Here is a 20923-nt window from a genome sequence, read left to right on the forward strand (position 1 = left end):
ACAAAATTATCAAATCAGAAATTAAAAAATTGGATATCAAGCCATCTGGTTCTCTATTTTAACTAAAATTTAAAAACAGATTAGATAATCCCATTTTTTTTTATCATTAAAAAAGGTATAATTGAGTAAAGAATAAGATATTCCTTACTCAATTATACCTTTTTTTACCTCCATAGTTTTGGTTAGAAATACTAGATCAAACTAGTAGAAGCTAATTCTAACTTTATACTGTTAAATAGTACTACTTAACAATGAAAAGTATAAAAGTTGTAGGTATTTAATTTATCATTATCTTCAAGTAAGTGCCCCGATAGTTTTAACAAATGTGTCTTCATTCCTATACACAAAACGGGAAATAAATAATTGGTCGATAATTATTATCTATCATTTCAGTCGGTAATTATAATTACTAGACTGTAGCCATTATAATGTGAGCCCCTGGGGGTCTATTCTTGAAAATTTTCTACTACCATTTCGTATACGATATGTGACTTTCTACTGGTTTTTTAAAACTGTATTCTTGAAATTGCGTTTTCTATTACTCTTTCTATTCTACTACGCATTCGTATACGAATTACGGTATATTACCTGAATTATTATATTATCTAGCTTTATATATTATATTATAATATTATTTTATGTAATATTATATTATATTAATATATTGTACCCTTTAATTAATTACAACATTTTTATTGTACATATATTTTGTAAAATAAAAAATGATATAGGCTTAAAACTTCTAAATGGGTTTCTAAAAAACCCAAATTGGAAAAAACTCAACTTGCCTCTCAACATTTGTCAACAATTAGCGACAACCGCAACAAAATAATGGAGTCTTTTTATTCTAATAAAATTGAGTTATTGAAAAGACAAACCAAATTAAAAGAAAGAGCTACAAAGGCAAAAGAAAAAATGGCCATAGCCTTATGTTTGTTGGCCGGATTAAATGATTCTTCGGAAAGTGAAGAAGAAATTGATTCTACGGCAATCTGAACTTTGTATTTAAAAAAAAACGCAATTTAAGCCACTAAAAATCTTATAAATATTAAATAGTATTACAAGCTGTGTACCCAAGTAAAATGTTTTGATGAAAAAAAAAAGGTTCAACTTTGACTATTAATTGTTTTTGGATTTCGTATTCCGGATTTTCGGATTTAAATAAACCAAAATCTGAAAGCAAGTTATAGTCAAACTTGCGTTTTTTTTCCATTTTTATCAAAAACAATTAACTTAGGTACACGACGCTATACTTTAAAAATATTTAATACTTATACGATTTTTGTGTGGCTTCAAATGCGCTTATTTTTAAATACGGATTTTCGGATTTATATCACTGCAGTTCAGGAATTACTATATTATTTATGTATACAAATAAAATTATTAACATTACTAAAAACTAAAATTATTATTATGAATAAACTATGTTTCTGATAATGTTGTTGAAGATTATGTTTAAAATATTTTACCAACATGTTTTGATCGACAAACCATGCGTAAAACATAATTATTTAATTATCAATATAATTTAATTCAAGTACTAAATAAACTAATACATTTTCAACTTGATTACGGGTCATTTTAGGTAGAAAAATGCTAGCCCCCCCCCACCCCAAAAAAAAAAATAATCAAATATCCGCTAATGACTCGTATGAACAAGTAGTAATATGAATAATCGTCACTAAACGATACTATGTAAACATTGTTTGCACAATTTGTTGACGCACTAGTCGTCCTGCTTTAAGATCACGGTTGATTCGACGTTGTACATTATTAGCATTTGGATCAACCATAGGTTCGAAAATGCCAAAATCAAAATCATTTGAATTTATGTCATCTAAATCGATGAGAGGGACATTTTCCATTATACACAAATTATGCAACACAATGCATGATTTTATTATTTTGGATGCTTTATTTGGCAAATAATGTAGAACACGGTGTTTCAGCAAACATCTAAACAGTTTAAAATAAAATGTTTAAATATCACAGACTATGAAGTATGTTATACTAATCAAACAATAGGTGTGTATTACCTAAATCGCATTTTTAGAACCCCGTTACAATGTTCAATAATTGAGCGAACTTTACAAAATGACTCGTTAAATAATGCTTCTAGAGAATTTGGAGCCGGATCTATGAACGGTGTCAAAAGCCAAGGACGTAAAGCATATCCTGAGTCACCTAAAGAATGAAGGCTTATTTTAAAAAATCAAAGAAATTAGCAATAATATTTTATTAAACCCATACCTATTAAAAAATAAGACTTGAAACCATTTTCATGCAAGTCTAACATTAATGTTTTTACATTACTTTCATTCCAAATATGCGCATCATTTGCAGAACCAGGAAAACGGGCCGAAACATTCATTATGCGTAAATTTGCATCACAAATCTTTAAATATACTTGGTGTTATTATTAAACATCATCAACATGTATCTATTTAGTGCTAAGTATATAGTTTATCATTAAACTGTTTTGCAAGGCATGCAACTGCGTGCTTTGTAGGTTATTGTTACCACAATAATAGACAACTATATTCATGTATGAGATTTTTAACGATTATAAACTATTTATCTACATTATTATAAATGATTATAAATTATATTTTACACGTTAATATTGTAATAATAATTAAAAATTATACCTACCAATTGAGTATTTATAGAATGATACCCTTTTCTATTTACATAAATATGCTCGGGATATAACTTATCTTCAGTTCTTGGCGGGGTACTATTGCAATATGTGTGCAATCTATAGCACCAATCTACACCGGGTAACCGGAATTTATTAAAGAACCTAATAATAATAACAATTGATATGTATTATAATAAAATATATTATCTATAGCATAATATATATAGTAATTTATCTTTATACTAGTAATTGGAAATATCCGAATAGACCATAGTTAAAATATTTTGGATTAGAGTTATTAAAATATCCGAATTACATTCAAAAGGATCATAAATTCGCCTAGTTACTTCTCCGTCAAGTTCTCTTTGTTCCAACTCTTCGATAGCAAATAATTGCATTATTAAATCATTATCATCATCCATTTAAAAAAAAAGTTATGCAGTAATGACAATACTTAGCTTTTATAAAACCCATAGTTAGACAAGGCAGACCTTACTTATCTCGTGGGTTTTCGGTCTCTAGTAATAATCTTGCCGAAATGTTCAGACACCGGCAGTAATCACTAAACGATAAATGGATATCGACAAACGTAGTCAACAATAGAGGTAACACATTATTTAAAATAATGTACGGTAAATTCAGTAAAACACATTACACAGTCGACACTGTTGACTATACAATACAAATTGACAACTATTGGTAATTTAGACTTTTAAGATTAAGTTAAAGTTTTTGATTATAGTACGTTACCATAAATTATGACACCGTGGTTAACATAAGTATAAGTATGAGTATAAGTAATCGTTATTCGTACGCGAATCATAGATTCTACTGCCTATACCCCAGTAGTTGCAACGTATACGAATTGGACCCATAATAGAATGTTATTCGAGTGCTTTGAGTGATTGCAGTAGAACATTATTCGTGTACGAATAGTCATATAACACTGTTTTAAATGGTATTCTTGACATTCGCATACGAACATTTCGTATACGAATAATTTTCTAATGGTTTCAAGAATAGACCCCCTGGGGGTCTATTCTTGAAAATTGTCTACTACCATTCATTTCGTATACGAAATGTGACTTTCTACTGGTTTTTTTTAAACTGTATTCTTGAAATTGCGTTTTCTATTACCTGAATTATTATATTATCTAGCTTTGTATATTATATTAAATTAATATATTTTATATTATGTACCCTTTAATTAATTGCAAAATTGTTAAAATACATATATTTTGTAAAATAAATAATGATGTGTGACAACCAAATTAGGTTCCAATGGTATTATCATTTATCTGTGTTATTATATACCCGGTATAAAAAAAATAAAAATTCGATATTTTTATAGGTTATCGATACTAAAAGATCGATATTTCGATATTGTTATATTTTGCGCATCCCTTAACTCATCATAACTACTCTAGCAGTGGTTGAATACACATCTCCGAATATACTTTCTCGGTATTTTATTGACATGGCAAAAACAAAATAAAAATGTCACGTAACAGGATAGCAAAAAGATGCCCTTATAGATTACATGGAGAGTCGTCCAGATCTAATGAGATGAAAGTGTACGTCCTCTTTTACTGTAAACTCTGCCAAGAGGTTATGGGAGGAATGTCGAGATATTTTAAATAACATTCGCGGACCTCAAAAGGAATGGTCCGAATGGCGCAAAGTACCTATAAAAAATCATATTATATTATTTTAAATTATAATAGATATGTATATTTAATTGCAACACTTAAAAAAATGTTCTCGTCTTGTATTTTGTGTCGTTGAAAATTACATAATTAGTTTTTCTGCCAAACTCCGTTGATGTACATAATAATTTTAAAGTTGTATGATTAAAACCTTAGATCATTCTTTCATCACATTCAAAACAACTACCTTGACTTTTTAAAGTTATAGTTATATATAATATTAAAATTCAACAAGCTATTATTTTTAAAAACATAATTCAAATTAAATTTTTTATTATTTAACAAACACTAAAACTTTTTTTAATTTAATATTGACAGGTCATTTATATAAGATTTATAAAATATACTCTCATTTTATTGGAGTGATTTTTTAAAAATTGGATTGAAACTAATGGTCATCATAGGAAAACTTTAATAACAATAGTTATTTTAATACGACTTTTGTATTAACTAGTTTAATCTTTATTCTAATAACTATATAAGTTCTGTGTTCAAAACAAAAAATGTTTTTACATTTTGTAATTATTATATTTATATTTAACCTCAGTACACATATTAATTAAGGACACTAAGAACCAAAGTGTATAAGACATTAACTTATCTTCAAACTTTCATTTTTTTAGAAGTTTAGACTTTTGTCCTGATTTTGTAACCGCATTTTTTTAAGGTTTTCGAAATGAGTCTCGCAAGTTTGTCCAAGTATTTTGCACTCTTGTACTAAACAAAATATAGTTAAATTAAAAAATGTTTAATAATTAAATTATAAATTATAATATAATAATATACGGTGTTTTGAGAATACTTTCAATTAAAATAATTAGAAAAATATTCTGAACAGATGATACCTACCTGTAATATTATACCTACTTTATTTTTTTGTTTAAAATAATATCAAATTAAAAAAATCTATTCCTATTGTTTTATTTGTTAAGTTTGATTAAATAAGAGTGTTACCTACACTTATTAAACTTGAAAGTAATACTAGCCATGTTCCATACTCGGAATGGGATTATAAATTGTTTGTAATAAAGTGTTTTACATACCTGCATAGATAACTACATAAAAGTACATACCTCGTTGTTTAATACAGTGGCGAATTCTTTCCAAACGGTTTCTTTTTATGCATGATCACTGTTTTTTTTGATAATCATATCATATAAACAAGGTCGTTCTCTGACCAATTCAATTAACATTTCTGTATTCATTTTTCAAATTTAACAAATACTTCAGTGTTAAATTAAAAGTAATTGAAATTGATTGTAATTAATAGTAATTGTAATTGGATAATAAATTGTAATAAATAAAATATTCTGCAAACAATAATTGCACAACAGTATTGGAAAAATCGCAAGCATAATGTTAGAGTGTTTGGTTGTAAGTCCGCCATTTATAACGTGCCGTCTGGTGTCCCTCAAGGGGGACATCTCTCTTCTATACTTTTCTCCCTATTCATAAATAGTATCAAAAGTGTTATTCGAAATAGTAAATTTTTATTATTTGCTGACGATCTGAAGTTATTCTTGAAAATTCGCAGTGTAAATGATTGCCAATTGCTTCAAAACGATTTATACGCATTAAGTGATTGGGCTGATAATCTGGGTTTAGAATTTAATATTCACAAGTGTCACTCTATGTCCTTCTACAGAATCCATCATCCTATTATGTATAATTACTTATTAAAAGAAGTATCCCTTGATGTTGCTAGTACAGTAAATGATCTCGGTATAACATTTGATCGCGAACTTAACTTCCATGACCATATAGAAAAATCTTGCTGTAAGGCGCTAAAGACACTTGGGTTCGTAAAGAGAGTTTCCACGGAATTTAACTTGTTAGCTCCGTTAAAATCTTTGTACTGTGCTCTTGTTCGATCTATTCTAGAGTATGCTGTGGTTATATGGGACCCTAATACCATAATTGCTAAAAACCAGACAAGAGAGGGTCCAACGGAAATTCTTGTATTTTGCTGCCAGGGTACTCCATATTGCTCACCGACCACACGACTATGAGCCAGTATTAAATAAACTTGGGTTAGCAACACTAGCTGATAGGCGTATTTCTGGTAGTCAAGACTTTTTGAGAAAGCTTATGGATGGATCTATTGATTGTCCTGGTTTATTAAATGAACTCAACTTCAAAGTCCCTAACTTCCATCCTAGATCACCATATCCTTTCTTTGTACCGATTTGCATCACTAATTATTCATATAACAGACCTATTTTCAGGATAACGCGCATTGCAAACGAGAACATCTCCACCTTCACTTTTGTATAGCTTGTTAGTTTAAATAATTATACGTGTATTTCTGTGTCTACAAAAATTATTGTACTTTGGGCCTCGGCCTGTTTTGAAAATAAATAAATAAATAAATATCGAGTCGCCAAGTCATTAGATCCCGATTAAGGCTCTGCGTCGCTTGCTACGAAACCCGCCCGCGCAATCCACAACCCTTCGTGGGTGACATTCCCAAGTGTCGTCTACAACAGGTAAAAAACCCGTTTATGACAACAGGCGTGGATTACACATCCTCAACCACGCGGCGAACAGTGCCCAAGTCAAGCATACATATGCCTGTTTGTGTGTATGACAACAAAGGCGTTACATTTGGAAGTGGCCTCGGACTTGTCAACTGAAACCTTTCTTATGGCTTTTTGTCGCTTTATTTCCAGACGCGGACCAGTTGAAAACAAATGAACAGTAACACGGAAATTGTGCCAAGACAATAATATGTGCGTTATACTTTTTTACGTTTGTGTAATATTATCCTCGGCAGGTGAAGTGGGAGTGGACATACCACCATATTCGTCACTATGCATTCATTTAGAAGAAAATTCATTTAAAAATACAGTTTTAAAAAGTGATGAAATATACATCAATTTCGTTTTATGGACCTTATATTTTTAATGATTGGAATGCGAAGAACTTCAATTAGAATTCGAAAAACTAGCAAAAGCATTCTCTATAATGCGCGATTAGCAAAAGTAGCAGTTTATGATAACTACGTGTTTCCCAAAGATTACAGATTATAAAAATATTCGGGTAATATTTGCCCGATTTGGCATATACTATTAACAGTGATGAGACAAGAGCTAGTTATGTTTTTTTGCAAGACATTTTCCATTATTAATTTTTAAACTAGGGCTGATGTTTAATAAATCTAAACAAATCATGTTGTATTCCCTTTTCATGTCAAAAGAAGTCTTGATATTCAACAACCTATTCAAATTCTTGATATGAAATGTTTAAGAAAACAAATTTCTGGTACTTGCAATTATTGTACTTCAGTTGATTACTTTGACTAATGAATTTAAAAAAAAATTGGGATGAACAAGAAAATAAGTAGTTGAAAAGTTAGTTTTATATTTTTCTGCAGTAATTCAATACTAAATTAGTATAAGTATAAGTAATTATTAAGTAATAGAACTTAATATTATTATTAGTATACTGTTATATGCGATTTAGGAATTTGAAAGACAGGAAGTGTTTCAAGAAAAGGTTAGTAAAAAAGCCTAGCAGTTAGATATTATATGTGCAAAACAAATACACTCAAATGCTGTACACTATTCCGACAAGTGCCAAATGTGACATGACCTTCAACGTATATAGTGTAGATTGGGCTGAATTTGCTTGTCAAATTGATATACAAATTTATTTGAACAATTTAAGGGACGGTTTATTTTTATTACACGGCACGTGGACTTAAAAATTCCAACCAAATTAACGCTAAGAATAATATTCGATATGTAGTTTAGTAAGTACATTATCCCATCGGCAGTTAGGACAATATTTTGTTGGGCTTCTAAATTTGTATAATTAATTGTAACCGAAGGTCGACTATTGAATAATGACGTTGACGCATCCCCGTGGATATTGTCATTTAAAGATCTCCAGTTACAGGTGTATCCAATAAATTTATGCTGGGCATGCAAAGCGCAGCAGTTCATAGTCATCATCGTAATCTTCTAGGGTTCGTTTCCTGAGAACTCGAAGCGCATCGGCAGCCATCGTAGATGTATAAGTAAGTGTATCAAATTATGATTTAACGAGATCAAAATAATTGTTTTTATACAATGAATGTTCTACATTTATTACATATTGTATACCGAACACCTTGATCTCTTCTATCGTATTATTCTCATTTTCCTTTAGTTTAATTTCAATTTCCTCACTTTTCTGTTCCTCCAATCCGTTCAATCTAGTGACATATTTTTAGCACAACCTTTCCCTCAGATCTCTACTCTTCTGTCATTGCCTCTAATGTAACTGACATTTCCTATTCCCATTTCATTTTCTCAGGTTAAAGGACTAAACATACATTTTTTTTAATGTTCCCAACTTGGGTACCTTAATCAGGTCTGATGTACGGGCGTCAATGAAACGATCCCTACTTTTTGGTCGGTGGGGTTTTCACCTAACTATTTACCACAGAAGAGATTGTTTTATTATTTTTTATTCTACTGATAAAGAATATTATAAAACGAACCCTTTAATAATATTTTAACGAACAACATTATTAAAATAAGAACAAGTTTAAACTAAATGTTTTAAAATCACCTACACTCCGCTAGCACGGTTAAATACGCATAGGTAAGAGCACCGTTATAAGGAGTCTGATAACTACCGTTATAGAATAATTTAATTATGATCTTTATTAATAATTCAATAAATTATTTAAATATAAAAGAAATAAGTGTTCACCACACCCTGGGAACACTTAAGGTGGTGAATTACGCGTAGACACTTGAAACGTTTCACAGTACATACAATAACAAATATACTCAGCTGTTACCCATTAAAATAATATATATTTTTTTATGAAAAGTTTGCAATTTAAATAATTTAATTTGCAAGTACATCTGTTCACCAGTTTATCTGGTTTGTCATCATCATTAATACAAAATTGAATTTGTGTTAAATTTCTATGGGCCGTAATGCCGTTGGCTGGCACAAACAACTTAACCAGCAACTACTCGATTATTACATATTGAACAAGTTTTATTTTTGACTTGCTTATTACGGCCACATACATAGTAAGGTCACAATGTGTATTTGCTGTCAACATTTTTTTATGTCGTTTAAGCAAGTTGGTTTTAACCTTTTTTTCTTGTTAAAAAAAAAATCCAACATGGTCATCAAAGTAACACATAACAGATATTGTAATAGACTCGTCAATCACACAGACCAATCAATTCGAGGTGAATTATCGAATATTTTATTCTAGTCGAGTGTACGAGCAGGTTATATTGATTTATAATGTACTATAAGCAAATTGGACCGTGACAGTCACTTAATCGGCGCTTTACATTAAGCCATTAGCCGCACAACAATAATTGTGTTCAACGGCTATTTTAGTTATAAACCAAAGGCTTAAGTGTGTAAACAAGACATATTAACAAAAGGCGCTGCCGCCATCGAACCGATGCACACACTAGATTATTATCGCCGTCGACATAAAATATTTATCCTATACAACAACGGCAATGCAAATGTTGCTACTATTAACAATAATAATCTACACTACACGTATTCGATTAAATCCGAACAAACGGTAAACGACCAAACCGAAAAAAACCGATTCGATAAGACGCCGCAAACGACAAAGCAAAAATATTGTTTTAGCAACAAAAATCAAACGTGGCTACGCCGAAGGGCAGCGGCCAGAGAAATGAATCGAGTATCGATAATCGATCAGTCTAAATAGCAGCTCTAAAAAGATAAACAAAAGAGACGGTACGCAGTAGGTTAAAATGTGCCACGGAGTTGTGATAAAGAACGACGAAACGCACCGTTACCGCAACGCTCGAATTCTGTTACCGCACGGTTACCCACGTCGGACGAATAGCGCGCGCTTTTTGAACGGGCGTCAAAAACAATATTATATTGATTTCAACTCTAATATAATATCGAGTTGACTCCGTTTACAATGTTAAATTTCATTGATAATCATGTCCAATTGATTTTTAGTGAATACTGATGATACCATTTTTTTGGCATGAATTCTAATCGTTCGTGTTTTGTTTAGAGAAAGAGACTTAATTTGCACTTCTGTTTTTTTTTTAATTGTAAATTTGCACCATTCAAATTTGTCTGCAAATCTTTTATTTGAGATCTGAGATTTTCGTTTGTACTTTTATAGCGCACATCAGCTTCTTTAAACGATAACCTTTTTTTTTCTTGTATAATAAATTGTGTTTTTACTTTTTCGTATTCTTTTAGTTGTTCATAATACAAATATTTAAAATCGATGGAGTTGGCTCGTCTTCAAGTTCAGTTCTTATAATACTTAAAGTTCTTGGCTGTACTTAATAACTGCAATTTGAACCTATAACAAAAAAATATATTATATTATATTCATTAGTTTTTTCCATATAAAGAAGATTTTTCTATTGTTATTTGTGAATAGAGATTTGAGTATGAAATACTTAATGGGAAAAAATAACAAATAGTATTTATTAAAAGGCAATATATTTAGACTTTTATATCCATTAAATAATTTAGAATAAACAAATTTATAATTGCGCACAGTGGGCAAAATAGCTGATTTAGGCGGACAAAAGTCATTCTCGGAATTATTGTTCTCCATTTAATGCTAGTTGTTTTTTTTTTTTATAGTTGTGAAACCTAGAAACAGCATAGCTCCCGTTGAAAAGTTGTTCATAATTATTTAATATGTGACGGTTTTAAGACATAGTTGAACAAATTTATGTTATCTCGCATTGTTTTCAGCGTCAATTCTGTTGCTTATCAGTTGTAATAATTATTACAACTACAACAATTTTGAAGTTATTTTTAAAATAGTTATATTTAAGGAATAAAACTTTGATATGGATGCTTTCAAGCAAGGTACGTACGAATAAAAATTAAAGAAAATTTTCAAAAAATTGTCTGTTATTTTTGTTTTGTAACTTTAGAAGAAAAAAAGTATAAGAAAGGTGAAAATTGGCGCAATGAGCATTGTACGGTTTTAAAGGAAATTTAATCTAGTTTTTAAATATTACCATTTCTTTTGCATAAATTTGCTCATTAGTGTTTTATTCTCATTTTTCGTAAAATGAGATTAAATAGAGTCTTTAAAGTGGAGGCCCAAAAACAGGGGCTGTGTAGGTTTTTATTTCTAACACATACTTATTATTTAATGTTCTTCTTTCACAATATTCATTTGAAACACAATCTATTTCCGACATGATTAATGTTGCTTGGTTAGGTCAAGTCCACTCATCTATATTATCAATCGACGAACTACACGAACATTTAAAGGGAATTTAATTGGCTTTACCTAAAGGTACTTCGTTACCTATAGACTTAGATAATATTGAACCATATCAATTATATAAACTGAGCGAGGTTAGTGTTTTTTATCAGAAACAAAAACAGTTATTAGTGTTTACTATTAATATTCCGTTAGTAGATCAATTAGGGTTAATGTTATATGGGTTAATTCCTATGCCTATACATGTAAACAATTCTCTATTTGCTCATATTTCTCATGAGTATGATTTTATTGCTGTTAGTGCATCTAAGGAATATTACACATTTTACTAGAGATCAAATTAACACATGTAAAACTCTATTGAATTATTACTTGTGTTACGCATATCAACCATTACATTCCAAGTCTTATAGTGGACTTTGTGAAATTTCTTTATTTTTAAATCCAACTGAAACTCCTTTTAATTGTGAGTACAGTTTTTTCAATTTAACTGCTAGTCTTTTCCATAAACTTACTTTTAGTAATACTTGGATTTATTCAGTAATTACTGAAAAAGTAGTTATTATGTGTAAGGAAGAGGAAGAAAATTCTGTAACAATACTACAAAATACAGGATTATTATCTATTGAGTATACATGTAAGGGTTATACCGCTCATAATATTTTACAATCAGTTAATCACGTTAACAATAGTAGGTTTATTGATGTTACACCTAAAACTAAAAATATGGCGTTTCCAAATTTTTCTATGACTAAAAAAAATAATTCAGTTCGATTGGTAAAGATTTCCAAAATCAATAAGTTTCAGGACTTAAGTCATATTTCAAATGATTTAGATGATATTAATTCACGTATAGATCATAGTGTAAGTTTAATAAAATTACATTTATTACAATCCGATACTGATATTATAATGTTATATGTAATTATATTGTAATAAATATATGTTATTGTATTAATCATTATTATTCATACCGAGCACCACCTGTGCCGGAACCAGATTATGATTCAGAGTTGCTACACAAAGAAATCGGTTCAGCGGTTTACGAGATATCGTGGGTCCAGACACAAAAATAAAAACACATCATCGTAAAACCAAACCTTCTCAGCCGAAGTAGTTCTAGATAATTTGTATTTTTATACAATTTCCAAACAAATTCTGTTTGGACCACATCAGGTTACTCTGATTTCAAAAATATTTCAAGAAGTATTCAAAGACACATCTAAAGATCATTTCCATAATTTTTTAAATCTAAGAAAATTAGAAAAAAATACCTTTAGTGTTGTGGATGTTATAACTGAGCATGGAAAATTATTTAAAATACGTTATAACGAAAATATGAGATTGAATAGGTTAAGTGTGGAACACTTGATTAATTTAGGGTTGTATTTGGCTAAGCAAGATTGGCATTTCGAGGACACGATGAGAGTATAAATTTCTTAAACAAAGGCAATTTTAGGGAGTTAGTTGATTTGCATTTTAGTAGATGCTCATTAGAAGTACAAAATCATTATAAAACATTGCAAAGTTTTCAGGTACATTAAAAATCATATAATTTCATGTACGTTTGAATATTTAACTAATATTTTATTTCCAAATAAAACATTAAGATCTAGGTACCTCAGTAGTATGTTTTGGCCGTATCGAATCCTGTTATCACGATCCTGTTATCACATTCCTGTTATCACGATCATGTTATCACGAACCTGTTATCATGATCCTGGTATCACAATCCTGATATCACGATCCTGTTATCGCAATCCTGTTATTACTACTGATATCACAATCCTGTTATCACTACTGGTATCACACACGCACAAACACACACACACACACACTGACCAGCATTGCAACACACACACGCACAAATATAAGTAGCAGTAGGAGTAAATGTGAATACTGTCAATAAAAAAAAAAATGTATGTTTCGCTATTAATACCTAAATAAATATATCTCAAGTAAACGAAGTATGATCTTATTTTTATTATTACGATTGCAATGATAATGTACTAATAAAATAAATATTAATAACACACACATCATGTAATTTATATCATATTAGGATTAATATTATATATATATATATATATTAGTATTATTATTATTATTATATTTAATTTTATTGGAATAAAAAATACTACAAATAATATATATATATATATATATTTATACATAATTACGTTTATTATTATTATACAATAAAGACATGAGGTTACAAAAAAATGGATCACCAATTCAATTCCTCAGCGTCCGCTATCGCCAGTAGCATTTGGTTGAGGGTCACGTCGCATCCATCGTCGGACCAAAGGGAACTGGTAGACCCGGCTAAGGGAGAAAGAGAGTATTAATGTTTGTGATCATCGTGAATGACGGTATGCTTACCGGAAGTTGCTGGTGGTGGTGACGGCGTCCCAGCGATGACATCGACACTGGAGGGTGACGATCTGGGTGGGGATGACGTCTCAGGGACAACGGTGACCGTTGACACTTGAACGAGTTGTCGTTCAAGTGTGCTAGACACGTCTTCCCAAAACTCATCTAAACCAAGAAAGGGGTGGTATTATTGTGTTGGAACCCGGTGCGGGGAACAAAACGCTTACCGGTAGTTGTTTGTTCTGAACTAGGTGACGACGGTAGAGGCGGTGTCCCGGGTGACAGTTGCGTCAGCACCGCCCAACACGGGACTGGTGACCAAGTCCTGGGCGTAAACTCAATGGATTCGGTAGATTCCATCGGGAATAAATCTGGTGACTAAAAAAAAAAAAAAAAAGTCACCACTAACGAAAAAAAAACAGAATTAAATATAATTTAATGAACAATTGGTACATACCAAGTTAAAATTGGACATTGTTGTACGTACAATTGGCAAATGATCACGATAAACATCGAACAAAAATGCTGATGTACACTATTTATTGAAAATGATAATCGTACACGCCATACGCGGGTGACTGATCGCGGATACGATCACGCTATACGGCGGGGTGATTATATGGGGTCAAATTATTATAGATATGCATACCAGTAATGCAGTATGTGGTAATTAAAAAAAAAAACAAAAAAAAAAAGCAGACAGAATTATGTAATGCACCAATGTGCTTTGCAAATAACTAATAGGTCACAAGATCATCCGGATAAAAAATGCTGCAACACTTGTCCGGCGAATACGCTATAAATACCGGCGCTAACGATATATATTGTCTTTCAATAACCGGAAAGTTCATCTTAACACGCACGTTTTCAAACCTAACACGCACACACACACACAGCGAAAATGGATCAGTCTTGTCCTGTATGTAAGTACACGTTTGCTAACCGAAGCAATATGCTACGACATCAAAGACAGTTCAACCATTACTTAGGTATAAACGAATATGGAAATATGATTAAATAGATTAATATCACCCTGACACGTTATTTACAGTTGGACCGCATCAACCCGGATCAATTCAACAATCCCCCGACGAAGGTAAGGAAAAAAAATAGATTAGTATTAATTATAGATATATGATTATAAGTTGTATATATACACACACGATCAAATATAACATTGGGATCTGGGTAATTACAGTACACGTAGACTTGACCGTGGATGATGATGAATCCGACAATAGTATTAATAGGGAACTGAGTAAGTAAAAAAAAAAAAATCATAAACAGAACAATAATAATAAGAAAAGTGAAATAACATTACAGCAACCGCGCCTCAACACTCTGCTCATCGTCAAATCCATGTTGATGATGAAGGTAATTGAAAAAGAAATATACTAGTATAGGATGATTCTATTTGTTATTTAATTACAGTATGGATAGACTTGACTGCAGAAGAAGAACAACAACAACAAAATAATGATGCAGACAATTTTAGTAGCATCGAGGATACAGGTAAACAAAAAAAATGATTTAAGGTAACTAATATACATTCATTCAACTCGGCTAATACTGACACAATATATATGTATCAGAAAGAGTACCGGTGGCAATGGATTCGGTCAATTACAGCAATGTCTGCGACGACCACAATTACAGCAATGTCTGCGACAACCAAAATATCGGTAAAAAGAATATTAATAATAATAATACAAAACAATAACAGGGTTGATCAATTTAGAATATATCGACGTCTGGCCTCCGTCCCCGACACATCACGGAGGAACCGCTGCCGCCGACACAGCGATAAGAATTGGTGGTGCCATGGCAATGACCGGTATAATCAATTACACTATTTAAAATAACGCGCGTGCGGATAAGTACTAATAAATGGAATCATATAGGTCAAATGGACGCTGTGGCGAATAGATTCGCAACAACAACAACAACAACGGCTGCTACAGACGACCACAATACCGATAATATGCAAAGTCCGAACCGTAAGATTACAACCAACACAATTATTAATAATATGATTATACGTTTAGTGATATTTAATTACATATATATATTTATGTACATATATTATTCAACAATTAGTAGTAGTAGTATAATCTAATTTTATTGGATTATGTACTTGGCTTCCCGACACACAGTATATTTTAAATGTATCATGATTGAAGCACTATTATTGTCAATTATTAAATGATAAATTAATTTAAAATATGTAGTAAAATGATAATTTAGGTATGAATTAATATAAAATAAATTTGGTTACATGATATGTTGGAATTTAAAATAATCATTGAGTAAATAATTTATAATTATAAAACAGGAAATAATTAATTTAAAATGAAATTATAATTGGTAAACTGTTAGTTAATTTAATAATTAATTCAAAAGAAATTACTATGTTGATATACGTATGTATAGAAATTTATTTAAAATAACTAATTTGCAAGGAAGTTCCAATGTTTAAATGAATTACGATTTAATCATTATTAGAACCAAATATTATTAATTAATTTAAAATGAAAATAACAAATTGAAAAGTAAAACACAATTTCTTACCTATTATTTAAGTTAATGTAGAATTTCAATTAAATTAACAAGACGTGATATACATACGTATTTAAGTAATGGCACAAAGTAGGAAGGAAATTACCAATAGTGTTATTGAATCATTGTTATAAATAATACTTAAATGAATTTTTTTTATTGAATCAGTATAATATAGAGTTATGTAATGATATGTAATTTAGTAAATAATTTAAAATAATCAGTAAACGATAAATAGGGTATGAAAGGGAAATACAAGGTTTTTTTTAACTGATATTTATGCGAATAATTTATTTAAAGAAATTAATAAGGTGAGTTATATATATATATATAACTGGTGCGTGTCGCGGGACATGCGTTTGGAATGAAGTCACTATATGTGGTGCGATCGAGCGCGATCGGGTCCCACGAGTGCGTGTGTGTGTGTGTGCGTGGTACCGGGTTTAAATCCGGTCCCCGGTTCAACACTTTTTGCATTTTTTCATCATTTTTTTTTCAAGTACATGGGATAATGTATTCTGTAGGAATAAAATATAAATCTTTTATAAGTTTTTAGTCTTCTTGCAATATAAATTACAATAAATGTTGTAAAACTAATGCAAAAAGTGATGAGAGGGGAACCGGATTTGATCCCGGTACCACTCACACCTGGGATCCGATCGCGATCGACCGCACCACACACACACACATAGTTTTCATAACGCATGTTTCGGAACGCGTTACATTTTTTTTTCTCGACTATATTCATGTGGGCATTATTTATTTATTTTTTTTTATTTGCTGTGTGTGTGTGTATGTGTGTCATATATATATATAGATAGATAGATAGACAATATTTATAAGGAAATATCAGTGTACTGTAATTTAATATTCATAGCGCTCGTCAACGACGATGATGGCGTCGGCGGTGACGACGACGACGTTAGCGAGGGAGATGACACGATGACCACCGGTCGGCCAAGTATGATAAAGATCCGAATGGGAAAAGAGAATAATAATATTCATAACTGTGCGTATTTGCTTTACGAACAGCTCGATTCGGCGATGCTTTCGACGGCTGAATTTCAAATTTCAAAATCGATTGTCGAAATACGGCCGCCGACATTAACGAGTTCTTGGTCCGAGCGGAAGCTAAGGTGCTGAAGGTGTGGGAGAAACAGCTCGGTCGGTACGTAGCGCTGAAAGTGAGTCTGGGTTTGTACGCGGTGTACGAAAAACAGAAGCAGCCGGCTGCTGGCGGTGGCGCCGACGTGTATGACACATGTGTGCACGATCACGCGGCCGGTCCGGTCATACTGACACAGGGACAGGATCAGCACACAGTGTATACACAGCTTGCTGATATTATTCGTACACGCGCCGATGAATTTGAACGTGGCGATTCGGGGTGGGCGTTTCGCGAGAACGTATACCTCGAAACGTCTATGTACATGTATAATCCGCTCAGGGCATCGTGCACAATTACTCTGCCTACCTCGCTGGTGCGGAAGAGGGCCGTCCTGAACATCGCGAACACCGATGATGCATGTTTTTTTTGGGCGATCGTGGCGCACATCCACCCTGCACCGGCAGGTGTTGATCCCACGCGTACTACGAGCTATCCTCCCTACAACCGTATACTCCAAACCCGCGAGATCTCGTTGCCGGTGGCGCTAAAGTGCATCCCAAAATTCGAAACCGACAACGAGATCAGCGTTAACGTGTACGCTTGGGAGGATAACAAGATGGTCGGGCCGCTTTACTATACGACCGAAAAGCGGGTGCACCACGTGAACCTGATGTACGTCACATCGGTTAACCGCACCGACGGTCATTATGTGTTGATAACCGACTTGGCACGCGCCGTGGGGAAACAATTGTCTAGGCGTGGGCACAGAACGTTTCTGTGTGACGGTTGTCTCCTCACGTTTAGGAACCAAGCGGCGATGGATCAACACGAATGCCGGCGGTGTCGCGTTGTTCTCCCATCGGACGATAAAAATATCGTCGAGTTCATCAATTGGAAAAACACCGTTCCCGTTCCATTCTGTATTTACGCAGACACCGAAGCTATCCTTAAACCGATCGCCCCGCCCCCGAACGCCGGTGGGACCTACGCCATCGCGGAGCACGTAGCGTGTAGTTTTGCTTACTTTGTCAAATGCGATTTCGATTCGTCACTTGACAAGTTTGAACTCTACCGGGGCGCGGATTGCATGTCGGTGTTTGTGGAACGGTTGGAACGGGACGTGAAGACCATAGCTCGACGGTATTTTTCCCCGGTGGATATGACCCCCCTTACTCCCGCGCAGCAGGCTGTGCACGATGTGGCGACCGCGTGCTACGTCTGCCGCGAACCGTTGACGCCGGCCGACAAGGTGCGGGACCATTGTCACCTGAGCGTACGATACAGAGGCCCGGCTCACAGCGCGTGTAACTTAAAACTGCGAGTACCGAACTACGTACCGATCGTGCTCCACAATTTTTCGGGTTACGATAGTCATTTTCTCACCACCGCCCTCGCCGACGACACCAATCAAATCCAAGTCATCGCCAAGACCAAAGAAAAGTACATTTCGTTGTCTAAGTTTCTGCGGTTGGACGACGAAACCGGCGGGAGTCACACAATCGTCATGCGGTTCATCGATTCATACCGGTAAGACTGATAAAAACAAAGCAGTACTTTTGGTATACAATAACGGTATTTCTGGACAGGTTTCTGCCCTCGTCGCTGGACGAAGCCGCGCGGTCGCTGACCGACGGCCAGCTGGTGATTACCAGAACCCGGTTTCCGGACGATGGACAGTTCCGGTTAATGAAAACGAAGGGGGAATTTCCCGTACGAATACGTAACGAGCGCAGAGGTGCTTGAGGAAACGTCGTTACCTCCACTCGACGCCTTCCGGAGTCAGTTGACGTTGTCCACCATCACAGCCGAACAATACCGTCACGCGCAGACCGTGTGGACAACGTTTAACTGTCAAACACTAGGCCAGTATAGTGACGTATACATGTGCGGCGACGTGTACTTACTGGCCGACGTGTTTGAAACGTTCCAGAAGTTTATCCTCGAGCTCTACAGACTCGATCCAGCTGCGTATCTGACGACCCCTTCGTTAGCCTGGGATGCGATGAAGCTAATGACAGGGGTCAAAATAGAGCTCATGACGGAGCACGATCAGGTGCAATACGTCATGAAAAACATCCGCGGGGGGTTAGTCCAATGCAAAGGCCAACAATAAGTATATGGAAGACTTTGACCCGACGGAAGAGCCATCGTACATCATGCAGTTAGACGAAAATAACCTTTACGGGTGCGAGATGAGCCTTCCCCTTCCGATTGGTGAGTTCCATTTCTTGACCCCCGCGGAGCTCGCAACTTTTGACCCCCTCACCGTTTCGGACGATGCGGAATTCGGCTATTTTGTGGAGGTAGACCTCGAATATCTGCACGCCGTCCACGACCGCCGAAAATGTGTGTGTGTGTGTGAGTTGGCAACGGGAATATTTATCGATTTTTATTGTTTCAGATACGTCATTCATTACAAGTGCTTACAGCAAGGCGTTGCCAACGGGGTGGTTCTCCGGAGAATCCATAGCGCACTTCGGTTTCGGCAGCGTGCTTGGATCCGTCCGTTCATCGAAACGAACACGAGATTGCGCGCTGCGACCAGGACGAAGTTCGAGGGCAACTTGCCAAAACTGATGTCGAACTCGGTTTACGGCAAGGCGATCGAGAACCCTGAAAAACGAACCAAAGTGCACATTGTCACGCGCTGGAGAAACGTCAAGCAGAGACTAGGAGCCGGTGTTTTGATAGCTAAACCCACGTTCGATAGCGTGGCGATCTTTACCCCGTCCATGGCGGCCGTGCAGATGACCAAATCGGTTATCAAGTACGACCGGCCGTCATACGCGGGTTTCGCCGTGCTGGAGCTGTCAAAATACATTCTGTACGACTTCCATTACGGGTACATGGTACCCAAATATGGCTCTAAAGCGCGTGTCATCTATGGAGACACGGATAGTCTGTTTTATTGGGTTGAAACCGACGATTTTTATGCTGACATGAAGGCTGATATCGACAAGTATGCACGGACCGCTTTGCCGGTCATTCACACAAACTAATGGGTTTATTTTTTTTTATCCAGGTACGATACCAGCAACTTCAGTCCGGACAACCCATACGTAATGCCTTTGGTCAACAAAATGCTTTTATGGAAGATGAAGGACGATGCTGGTGGTAACATCGTCCTATTATTCATCGGCCTTCGGAGCAAGTCGTACTGCTCAGTGCCAGTTGTACAGCGGTCGAGAGTGCACGTGTTTTACGTTACTCCCGATCGTTTTTGTCGATTCCCGACAGGCGTGTGTCCCGTTTTTTAAGCGGAACATTCCAACAGGTTTATAAAAAGTGCGCGTTCGTTTTGGCGTCGGTTTCGAGCCTTAATGATAATT

General features: G+C 34.2%; 1 pseudogene; it reads right to left on the reverse strand.

The window, feature by feature from the left end:
* Positions 1–1691: 1691 nt before the first annotated feature.
* Positions 1692–3039, reverse strand: LOC126845477 (putative nuclease HARBI1; annotated as a pseudogene).
* Positions 3040–20923: the final 17884 nt, after the last annotated feature.

This window comes from Adelges cooleyi, unplaced genomic scaffold (assembly GCF_023614345.1).
Source record: "Adelges cooleyi isolate 19-005CV unplaced genomic scaffold, UGA_ACOO_1.1 ACOO_flye_CR_arks_rails_tigmint_CR_PRNA_793, whole genome shotgun sequence".
NCBI classification, from domain to species: Eukaryota; Metazoa; Arthropoda; class Insecta; order Hemiptera; family Adelgidae; genus Adelges; species Adelges cooleyi.